This window comes from Bactrocera latifrons, unplaced genomic scaffold (genome assembly GCF_001853355.1).
Source record: "Bactrocera latifrons isolate USDA-ARS-PBARC rearing strain unplaced genomic scaffold, ASM185335v1 scaffold_50, whole genome shotgun sequence".
In the NCBI taxonomy this organism is placed as follows: domain Eukaryota; kingdom Metazoa; phylum Arthropoda; class Insecta; order Diptera; family Tephritidae; genus Bactrocera; species Bactrocera latifrons.
In genome coordinates this window covers 1,622,681-1,634,694 of record NW_017537157.1, presented here as the reverse complement: position 1 = coordinate 1,634,694, position 12,014 = coordinate 1,622,681, and the positions used below count along the sequence as shown (strand labels likewise).

General features: G+C 32.2%; 1 protein-coding gene across 2 annotated transcripts in view; it reads right to left on the bottom strand.

Annotated features, from left to right (window-relative positions):
* The window catches only part of LOC108973827 (estradiol 17-beta-dehydrogenase 11), a 37,978-nt gene that overhangs the window by 18,631 nt on the left and 7,333 nt on the right, over nt 1–12,014 (bottom strand). The gene's annotated exons all lie outside the window — the stretch shown is intronic.

The following is a 12,014-nucleotide window of genomic DNA, read 5'->3' as shown; positions in this document are numbered from 1 at the left end:
TTCAATTTAAATCAAAATCATGGTAAATTTTTATCGAAGTTAAAATTTGAAAATTGTATTAAAAATTTAAATTGAATGAAAGTTTGAACATTTTTGTAATCATAATTTTAATACAAATTACATTAAACTAATTAAAAATTTAGAAATAAAAATTTTAATTTAACAAAAAAAATTACAATCTAAATACCAATAGAAATATTGAAGATTACATTTAAAAATTTATAATTTAATATAAGAATTCGTTAAAAATTATAAAATTAAAATTAATTGTCAAAGTTAAATTCAGAAGATTTAATTAAAAAATTTAAATATGGTGAGTGAAAATTCACGAAAAATTTTAAAATTAAAATTAGTTGAACGTATCAGATTTAATATTAATCTGAAATTTAAATTTTCATCGAAATTAAATTTTGAAAATTTATTTAAAAGCTTGAAAATTTTTGTAATTGTAATTAAAAAAAATCAAATCATCAAAATTAAAATTTGAAAATTTATTTAAAAGATTGAAAATTTTTGTAATTGTAATTAAAAAAAATCAAATCATCAAAATTAAAATTTGAAAATTTATTTAAAAGCTTGAACCTTTTTGTAATTATAATTAAAAAAAAAAGTCAAGTAATAAAAATTTATAAATTAAAATCTTTAAGAAAATTTGTTGATTCAAATTAAAGATTTGAAAATTAAAAGTTATTAGAAATTATAAAATTAAAGTTTACAACGAAATTAAAATCAGAAAATTTGATCAAAATTTTAAATTTTTATTTCTGATTTTAGAATTAAGGAGTAATTTGGAAATGCTCGTAAATCCGTTTATACGTATGTCTATATGCGAATTAATTTAGAATTCTCAGACACTTTCCACCCAATAACCTGCTAATTTGCCGGAATCACGGATATCGATGTACTATAGCATATAGCTGCCATAAAAACCGCACAATCGGGACTAAGCCCTTGACACTTTTGTAATTAACTGAAATCTGTTTTTATTGAAATAAAGCTAGTCAGCATTCCAAGTCAAATAATTGCCATAAATGTGCTGAGTAAGTGGAATAATTAAGATATTAGAATAGTAATTAAAGTAGTGTATACAATAGTGGATTATTATTTTTTTTTTATTGTGGCAATATAATTTACTTCATCCATCAAATTTTACGTAAATATCTCACATGTTTACTAAAACGTTTTTCCATTTTTTCAAAATATTTACATTTTATTTAATTTTCACAGAAAACGTCTTTAACATATCTTAACAAGGCAATGTATGTCATTTAGTGCCCACATGATAATAATCAAGTAAAATTGTTATTACTTTATGCGGTTTCTGATTACATGCGGCTTGGATTTCTATGAATAATCTAAGAAAAACAAAGCTGAACGTTGAACGCGCAACTCAACGACCTTCTAGCAACTCAACTTTACGAGGCCTGGGGCATGTATTTAATGACTTTTATGAAGTATTCTACTTATATAACTTGTGAACACTTAAATGCACTTAGCCACAGTCTATGATAGACTTGTTAACATATAAACAAACACGTATTTAGTTAGATAACGAGACCTCAATTGCTCATTCAAACGCAAGTTTGCACTACAGAATTTGGTTTAAACACTTTAAATTGCAAAAAATATCCATAACAAGTTCACAACATTTATAATTGTTGCTTTTGTTTCATATAATATGACCAAGGTAATAATTGAGCTTTAATTACCGCGCGTTCTAACGAGGTAAATGAACAGTGGGCTGTAGAGATAGAGTTATTAATTAACTACTACAATTTACTATAATAATTCGGTGTCAAAATCGTAAAGTAAACATATAATAACTTTTGATAGAACTAATAGATACAGAGAAGAGTTGGAGATATAAGAACTGCCGCGGCCTGACCACTGTAGCACATATGTATGTATGTAGCTGCCGTACAAAGCAGGTTTTTGTATGAAAAACCTTTTAAATTGACGAGATATCTTCACTAAATTTGGCAAGAATCATGGTTTAAAGAAACGTTACAACCTCCAAAGAAATCGTTTAGATTAGACCACTATAGCCTTTAGTTATCATACAAACGGAGCAACCGAAAACAGGTCCTTGTATAAAAAACTTTTTTGTTTGAGGAGATATCTTCATGAAATTTTGTACTGATTATTGCCTGGTGTAACCGTACAATATTTGAAGAAATTGTAGAGATCGGATCGTCATAGCATATAGCTGCCATACAAACTGAACGATCCAAATCTGGTCTTGTATAGAAAACTTTTTTATTTGAGAATATATCTAAATGAAATTTGACACTAATTATTTTTCAAGATAGTACTACAATATTTGAAGAAATTCTTCCGATCCAATTGCTATAGAATATAGCTGTCGTATTAGCTGAACGATCAAAATTATCTCCTTGTATAGACGACTTTTTTACTTCACAAGATATCTTCGCGAAATTTAGCGCTGGATATTCCCTTGTACAGCCGTATTATATTTGAAGAAACTGTGGAGATCGGACCTGCTATAGCATACAGCTGCCGTACAAACTGAACGAGCATAAAGTTGTCCTTATATAGAAAACCCTTTTATTTTACGAGATATCTTTAGGAAATTTGGCGTGTCTTATTACTAAAAGCAACGTTACAATCTCCAAAGAAATAATTTAGATCGGACCACTATAGCATTTAGCTGCCATACATACGCACCCATCAAAATCAAGTTCTTGTGAGAAAAGTTGACCTGTGAGGGGTATTATAGGGTGTAATAGTTTCGGTGCCACCGTAGTAATCGTTGTTTCTTGTTTTCCAAATCACAAAGAAGATATCAAGCAAGAGGCCTACAATATACACTTTAGTAACTAATATGCATAAGTCAAAGCTGCCGAGCACACAGCACTCAATGTCGATTACGCAAGTCATACAACTTATGTGCATATGCCTATGCGCTGCCTGTAGTTTCCAATTTTTTTTTTTTTTAATATTTTGCGAACATTTTATTAGCAATCTGAGCAGCACAAAATACTTAATGGGACCACTACACTTACACTGCAGCGCTGAATGGCTTGCCTATCGTCGACTCATGCAGGTGCATGCGTGTACGAGCATATGCCAGTATGTGTTTGTGTGGGGATGCGCGCAGCAAACAATGGCAACTAATCGTGGCACAAACAATCGCCTTTGACAAGCGGCAGTCAAGTCGAGTAGACAGCATGTGTGTTTCGGCCTAATGCGTTCATCGTTGGTCAGGGGTATGTGGGCCAAGCAGCAAAACAACAAAAACGCTTGAACGCATGTGCAGCCTGGCATGCATTTGTTTGCTGTTGTTATTGTTGTCACCGTTACTAGACGTGAATACCGACTGCTGAATGCTTTGAGTAAACAATTTGTTGGAAAATCTTCAAGTCAGCGGCTGTCAAAAATTTGCAAAGCTTGCTATAATAACACTTATACAAAGCAATGTGATAAATAGTGCGCGCAAAGAATTTTAAGATTTAAGATTTATGCTTTTTCGCGTTAATTTTTATAATTTTTGTGAGAAAATTTTTATTTTTTTTAGTTGCTTTTTGACTTTGGCGCACTTTAACTTGCAGACAATTCATGGAACAACGCTGGTAACTAATCTTCTTCAAGTAACAGACGTCCGAATTTAATTTTGGGAAACGTGCGCCATCCACTGTTGTATTGAAACTGTTTTCGTGTAGCTTAAATTGCTAATTGTTATGCTAAATGAAACGCCGGCCGGACTTTATCTGCTTTTCGATCTTTTGCGGCGCGAAGTGACCGGAATATAATTGCACAGTTGGGTAATTTGCTTTTATTGATTGCAGAAAAGTTGAAAATTACATAAATGCTTCATAATGTGTATATATGTATACTCGTACATTAGAGCGGGTCGATTTACAGGCAGCAAAAACAAGGGCAAATTGCGTATGTGAGAACAACTTTGCCCGAGAGACTATGATTTTACCGGTGTTGAGCTATTGATCATTCTCAATAACGTTGACTAAGAGACGATGGGTCTATCGGTTTCGCGCCAGCGATTTTTTAGGCGAAGGTTTTGGAGATTATAAAAAATTGTTCGTCAATTTTTGAGATATCAGAATGGAGTTTAATAAGTAGCTTCAGTTTTAAGAAATCGCTCAGATCGGACAACTATACAACAAATTTCCCTTAAAAATGATTATTCCTAATTTTTATATAGTACTTCTCCATAAAAATCATGGCACCGACACTGCTACTCATAAAATCCAAAGGTTTTTCTGCATTGCTAACCTATACTATTGCTTTTTCCTTAAATGAAATTATTAATTATTTATCTCTGAAAAGTTTATTAATTGTTCGTGGCGCAGACGATTTTAACATAAAAAGTGATCGACCAGCATTTAGTTCTTGTGAAGAAAACTTTTATATTTGACAAGTTATCTTCACAATATTTCGCAATGATTATTGTAGAAACACAATCTCTGTAGAAAATTTTTGAATCGGACGACTATAGCATATAGCTGTCACACTAATTGATCTATCCAAATTGAACTTTTGTATGGAAAAATTTTTTATTTGACAAGATATCTTCACTAAATTTGGCGGAGAAAATTTTCAAAGACAGTGCTACAATATCCATTGATATGTTTTCGATCGGACCACTATAGGATATAGCTGCCATACAAACTGATCGATCTAAATATAATCCTTGTGAAGAAAACTTTTTTATTTGACAAGTTATCTTCACAAAATTTTGCATAGAGAATGTTTGCAGACAATCTTACAATATCCACCGATATTTTTCAGATCGGAAAACTATAGCATATAGCTGTCATACAAGCTGATCGATTAATAACAAGAAAAAACCTATTTATACCGTTTTATTCTACACTTAATCAACATGAAGTCATTTATCTTCATTATGGAGACTGTTTTATGTGTGAAGGGTATTATAGCTTCGGTCCATACGTGGTTACATATTTATTGTCAAATAAAAATTCCCCCAACTTCATACATTATTAGCGAATAAATATAATATTATCTAATTATGAGTACTATTGATAATTTTTTGTTACAATTTACTGTTTCAAAAATAATAGTAATTGCATTTAAGTATACAGTGCCGACACATTCAAAAACAAGTAGTAGGAAATAATCGATATTGATTTGAATTTCATTGTGTTTATGTGCTTAAGTATTGTTCCCTTGTTTGAATTGTCACTTTGCTCATTTTTTTATAAATTATGCTTCTTTGACAGCATTTTTGTTCCATAGCTAACACAAATGTGCAGAATGTAGTGAACGTCAGTATGATTCTCAAAAATCGTACAGCAGCAACTGCCGCCCAAATCATATGAGTGTGAACACAAAAGACTTAAGCAACGAACTCGTTGTGCAAGAATGCCTTCCGCATATGCGCATGCTATTCCGGTAGCGCTATGGAAAAGTACTCAGTAGTGGATGAGTTTGAATAGCATTTGGGTTGAAGTAAGCTAATTTTATTATGTAAATTTTTTTTAGGAAAATTTTAATTTATGGAGTTTTATGTATGGGAATTATTTAATTTATGTATGGAGAATATTACCAAGGTATGCAAGTTGAATTTCATATATTTTAGGCATTTATTTTACTTTGTGTTTTATTTTATACAATACAAAATTAATAAAAAAAAAAAATAAATAAATGAATAAAGTTGAAAATATAAGCAAACTATACAATACATCATACAATTGGAGAACTATGTTGTATTGACGATATTGTTCATTTTAAGACTTTTAAAAATTAAGCAAAAATTAATACGTGACTTAGTTGGTTTTTATTTTTTATACCCTGCACTGGATGTATTAAGTTTTCCACGGAGTCTGTAACAGCCAGTTTGTTAGAAAGCATATATACATATAAACGCTCTCAGCATGTCGAGATGAGCGGATTTAGCCGTGTTTGTCTGTTAGTCCATCTGTCGGTATTATGAGAATTAATCTGTCAGTTTTTGAGATATCGATCTGAAATTTTGCACACGTTCATTTACCACCAAGAAGCTACTCACTTGTCAGAAACGTCGATATTGCTTCACTGTAGCATATAGCTGTCATACAAATTGAGAGATCAAAATCAAGTTCTTGTGTGGAAGACTTTTTTATTTGTTGAGATATATTCACGAAATTTTGCATATATTATTTTCTGAGTAAACGCTATTCTTTGCGAAGAAATTATTTAAATCTGTTTACTATAGCATATAGCTGTCATACAATTTGAACGATCAAAATCAAGTTCTTGTATGGAAAACTTTTTTATTTTACGAGATATCTACATGAAATTTTGCACGCATTATTGCTTAACGCAAAGGTATTATTTTTTTAAGAAATCCTTTCGATCGGACCACTATAATATATAGCTGTCATAAAAGTTAATTGAACAAATTCCAGTTCTTGTATGCAAATTTTTTTTATTCGACAACGTATCTTCACGAAGATTGGCATGTCTGTGTTGTCCCAAGCCAATGGTACAATCTTTGAAGAAACTGTTTAGATCGGACTTTTATAACAGATAGCTTCCATACCATTTGAACGATAAAACACGGCACTTGTATGAAAACGCCAAAGCGACACTCATCATATTTTTTGTTGTTGTTGTATTAGGTGCAAAATATATTTCACAAATGTCTTGATAATTGCTTCAAGTAAGCAAAATACTATAAACTTGCATGAAAATGATAACATAACCACCTCTAAATCGGGCATAAAATACTCTTCAAGAATGCGTGTGTTTGCCCTTTGCACAAATTCCTCTTTACGATTTTAATTCGCACCAAAATATTCAAAATTTATCGAAAAATAACAACAAACGAAAACAGCACCAACACAAACTTTCAAACAAAAACAATTAATACACTTTTAATTTGATTTGCGCACAATTTCAATGAATTTGCATAGAAAACGCCAGCATCTCTGCAATTTCGGCTCGGACTATGCACAACACGCATGGCGAGCTAAATTTATGCATCGCGTTTCTTCGCACTCTCCACAACTAAAAATTTGTTGCTATTGCCTATTGGCATATATTACGCACTTGCTCTGTTGGTATTTCCCTTTCCACTGCGCATTTCTAAGCAATTCGCTATTGTCTCACATCCGTCAGGTAGTTGCTAGACGCGCATGGAGATCTGTGATATATGCATCGCTAAATCTCCATTGTGGTGGTGTCAAGTGGTTGCTGCCGCGTAATGTTACTGTTACAAAAATACAAAACACAAAAAACAAAAAAAAAAAAAAAACACATTTACATGTGTGTGTGTATATTGTCAGGCAGCCTTTAAACCGTTACAACACTTTTTACGTTTCGTTAACGAAAGTGACTTTTGATTTACAGACGAAATAACGTTCGTAGTAAATGTGGATTAATGGCGCTTGAAAATTTGAGTAAAACATTTTCTCTGTTTGATTTTTGTGCGCTTTGTTTTTGGCCTTTTTCTTGTACTCTCACTTTTGTGTCTTTAATTATTAGGTTAGTTGTGTTGCTGTGAACTTGAGAAGGTCTTAAAACGCATATCACACATTTTTTTTTTTTTTTTTTTTTTTTTTTTTTTTTTTTTTTTTTTTTTTTTTTTTTTTTTTTTTTTTTTTTTTTTGTACTCAACGATGGCTTGCTGGGACGCTTATATTGAAGTGGCGCATACTTTATAAGGGCGCGAGCTCTTAAGTGCTTTTGTGCGCTATAAAATTTCAATATCAAAGTATATGGTATGTGTGGGAAAGTCAACTGAAGTCAAATTCTAAACTAGTGCAAGTGATACTTACGCCAAAGTGCTCCGAACAACAACTAATTTTGGACGACTTTCACAAAGTGCGTCTTCAAGTGATCTAAGACCTCAATTGCATTCACCATACCTTCGATGAATACTGGTATTTGATGAAACTTCATCGCCGAGAAATCAATTAAATTCATCGCTGCACTATTGCCAATTTTATCCACGTCGAAAATTGTAAAAAATAATAACGCAAATATTTTTAATTTTTTCACCGAGCTATATATTTAAGTTACTGTAAGTTACTGTAAATAAAACAAATAATAGCGCGAAATGTTTGTCAATTTAATCTTATTTTTTGCCTGAGATGAATAGTTTAAGTTACTGTAAATAACACAAATAGCGCTGAAATAGCTTTTGCTGAGTTAAGCCAAGTCGAAATTTGTAAAAAATAAGAGCGCGAAAATTTTGTCGATTTTATTTAATTTTTTGGTTGAGTTGAATATTTTAAGTAACTGTAAACAATACCAATAGCCCTGAAATCGTTGTTGCTGAATTATTCCACTTCGAAAATTGTAAAAAAAACATAATCACCTGAAAATTTCATCGATTTAATTTAATTTTTTGGTGGAGTTGAATATTTTAAGTAACTGTAAACAATACAAATAGCACTGAAATTGCTGTTGCTGAGTTAATCMACGCCGAAAATTGTAAAAAATAATAGCGCGAAAATTTCGTCGATTTAATTTAATTTTTTGGTGGAGTTGAATATTTTAAGTAACTGTAAACAATACAAATAGCGCTGAAATAGCTTTTGCTGAGTTAATCCACGTTAAAAATTGTAAAAACATAATAGCGCGAAAAAAACATAATAGCGCGATTTAATTTCACTTTTTGACCGAGTTGAATATTTTAAGTTACTGTAAATAACAAAAATTACGCTCGTATACAAAAACGGACTGAGTATGTATGTATAAGTCAAAAGATTACGTTAAAGCGCTGAATTACCAGCTTAAAACACTAGAATTGCCAAATCCCGCTAAACATAAGACAACCCTCGCATATACCAGAAATATGAAAATATGTTTAAAAGCGCAGTCATTTTTTCTTGCTGCGTTATAAAATACAATTTATTGCCTTACTGTGAGATTATTTACTGTAGAATATTATTTTGGCTATAAAATGGCATGAAATAAATATGCTGAGAGTTAATTTTTCGCCTTGCAAGGGTTCCATTCATACGCGTTGCATTTATTTGAAAGACGTTTGATGAAATATATATATTTATTTACATATCTACACGCACATAAAAAAATTTGTTAGCCCTTATGCAGCTGAAAGTGAACTTAGTAGGCAGCCGGCAGCGTTAACCTTCACACTTAATTAGCTGATTTTGTTTTATGATTTACAAACTAAGCGCTAGTAGTAAAATGTTTACGGCTTTAGCTTCTTTTTATCACTTTTCAGCGCATCAGGCATACAACTTTTGATTGCACAACTGCAGTTTACTTAGGTGGCATGCATATTTTTACAGGTGAGTGCGGAATTTTTTTGGTCTGTCTCGTGTGCGTCTAACTGCAGCGCAGCGTAGCTAAGCGTTGTTCACTGGCAGCGGAGTTCAGAGCTAAATTGTTGCTAATTGGGTTGTGAAATGTCATTGCTTTGTTAATTAATAGGAAAAAAGGAGGATAGCTGTTGACTTAGGGTAAATATGTAATATTGGGTAGGATTACTCATACGCTCCGTTAAACATTAGCTTCGGGCGTTTGAAATGCGTGTCGCTGTATAATAATGTTATTAATACATTTGAGCGTAACAGTGGCCAACTGCGGATGCATTCTTGCAGATTACAAAGGCACACAGCTAATTTGGTTATATTTGGAAGCAGTAGCTTAAAATTGTTGTAGTGAATCGTAATCAATAACAACAAGAAGCTAGAACAGCTTCACATGTAAAAAAATTTCCGTAATAGTAGATCGATCTAGAAAATTTCTTCGGATATTATAACTTTACCTGCGGCAAATATTTGTGTCATATTTCGAAAAAAAAAGTTTTTCATACAGGTACTTAATATTTAAAGTTCGCTTTGTATGCCAGCTATTTGCTATAGTTCTCCGATCTAAATAATTTATTCTCAAATTATAGCATTACTTTGGGAAATAATCTATACCAAGTTTCTTACAATTATCTTGGTTAATAGAAAAGCTTTCCTTACAAGAACTTGATTCGTTTTTGACAGTGGCCAGATATCGGCGATAAATAAGTATTTTTTTCCGAGAAAAAGACATGAGTAAAATTTCAGAGCGATATCTCAAAAATCAAGGAATTTATTCCTGTATGTATAGAAGGATGGCAGGACGTATCGACACGTTAAATCGATCATGCTCAACTCATACTACTGTAGGCAAACAATAGTAAGACTTTATAATTTAAATTTCGTCGATATATTTTTTATCCAGATTATATTAGCTTATCAGTGTGTCAAATATCACATCAAAATAATCATTGCAATTTAGTATACCCTTGCCTTTCTGAACTACATAAAGTGCGTTCGGCGATTTTTATGATGAGTGAAATTAGCAACAAACAAGTTCCATTAAATTATATGTGCGGAATCAAAGTTCTAGTTCCGGAACGTTCAGAATGTTGGAAAAGGCCTTCGTTGATGATTGTTTGCCCCGAGCAAGTCTTTTAGATTGGTACACATTATTCAAAGAGCAATGACAACGCATTGACGAAGTACAGCAATCAATCATGAACCGTTCCCAGAACAGTCAGGTATATGTAACCGGAAAGGACCTGGAGTTTTTATCCAGTCAACACATCAACAAAAGAAAGGTACATACTTGGTGCTTGAGAATCAACGATTAATATTCAGAGATCTTACTGATATCGTTGGAAAATTGAAACGATCCGTGATAACCATTTTGAAAGACAATTTGAGCCTAAGAAAAAGGAAAGCGCGATTGGTTCTAAAATCCCTAAATTATTAAAAAAAAAACAGCGTCACGTTATTGTCTATGAAATAAAGCTTTCCGACTTCCAGGATGTCATGAAACATGATGAGTCTTGGAACTATGCTTTCTACCCGGAAACAGACGATCAGTCTGCCGAATAACGTGGCAAAGATCAGGCGACGCAGAAACGTCAAAGCAGGTAAAAAATTAAGGTTATGTTGACAGATTTTGTGCGATTAACGAGGTGTGGTGCACTTCACATTACTTCCGACCGGCCATTGTCATGAAGGAATGATATTTGAGTGTTTTGCGTCGTTTGCGTGAAGCTATTTGTAAAAAGAGACCGGAATAATGGGCCGAAAACTCTTTGTATTTGCACCACGATAATCCACCTTCGCATACTGCATTGATTCCTAGTTAGTTGTTTTTACTAAATTTTCATCAACATCTAGCCGAAATTACCAACCAATTAATTCACCTAATTTAGTTTCGTGCAACTTCTGAGCAAACTAAAACAACTCCGGGGAAACCTTTCTGAGTCAATTAAACGTCAATCTCTATTCACATCGAAAGCTATTTCGGAAATTGACCTTAATAACTGTTTCTATAACTGAAAAAAACGTTGATGGTGTTGCTTTTGAGAAAAAAATGAGAAATATTAAAATTGTTAACAAAGACTTACTAATATTTTCTCACAGTAGTATATCAATATTTTATAAGATCTGCGATGTTTCCATCAGGTTTCTACAAACTTGTTGGCAAACTTAATGTGACCTATATTGAATACTCCAGATGTACTCTGTTTATAAATTACTTGCATATTTTTTGGGTTGGTTTATTTTAAAGTTTATGAGAATTTTTTACCGTGGGAAACACGGTTGTGAAAGGAATAGGCAACCTAAACCCGATTTTTAATTCTTCCGGAAATATTTAGTCTCAGTTATAGGCTATATTTTATTTGCGCGGCCTTATTGCCAGTATCTGTGCAAAAATTGCAAAAAAAAAAAAATCCGTTGACCTTAGCACAGTAAGCAGAAAACCGGTAAAAATAGAGTCTGAATATGCACTCTTTTTATAATAAGTATGTAAATCTACTTTCTGTGCTGATTGGCCGCATTTCAAATATTGTTTTTTTAATTGCTACAAGCTTTTACTTTTGTTAAATTTATTTCTTGTTTATTTTTTTTTTTTATTAAATTTATTAGTATTTACAGTGCGGGTTCCTTAGGGGGTTTTGGGGAATTGGGCCCCCCTTCCCACCAAAATCGGATATTATAATTTTCATTCTAAAGAATTTAGGACAGTAACAACAGTATTAAAAATATGTTGAAAAACAACGGCGCACCCCTTTC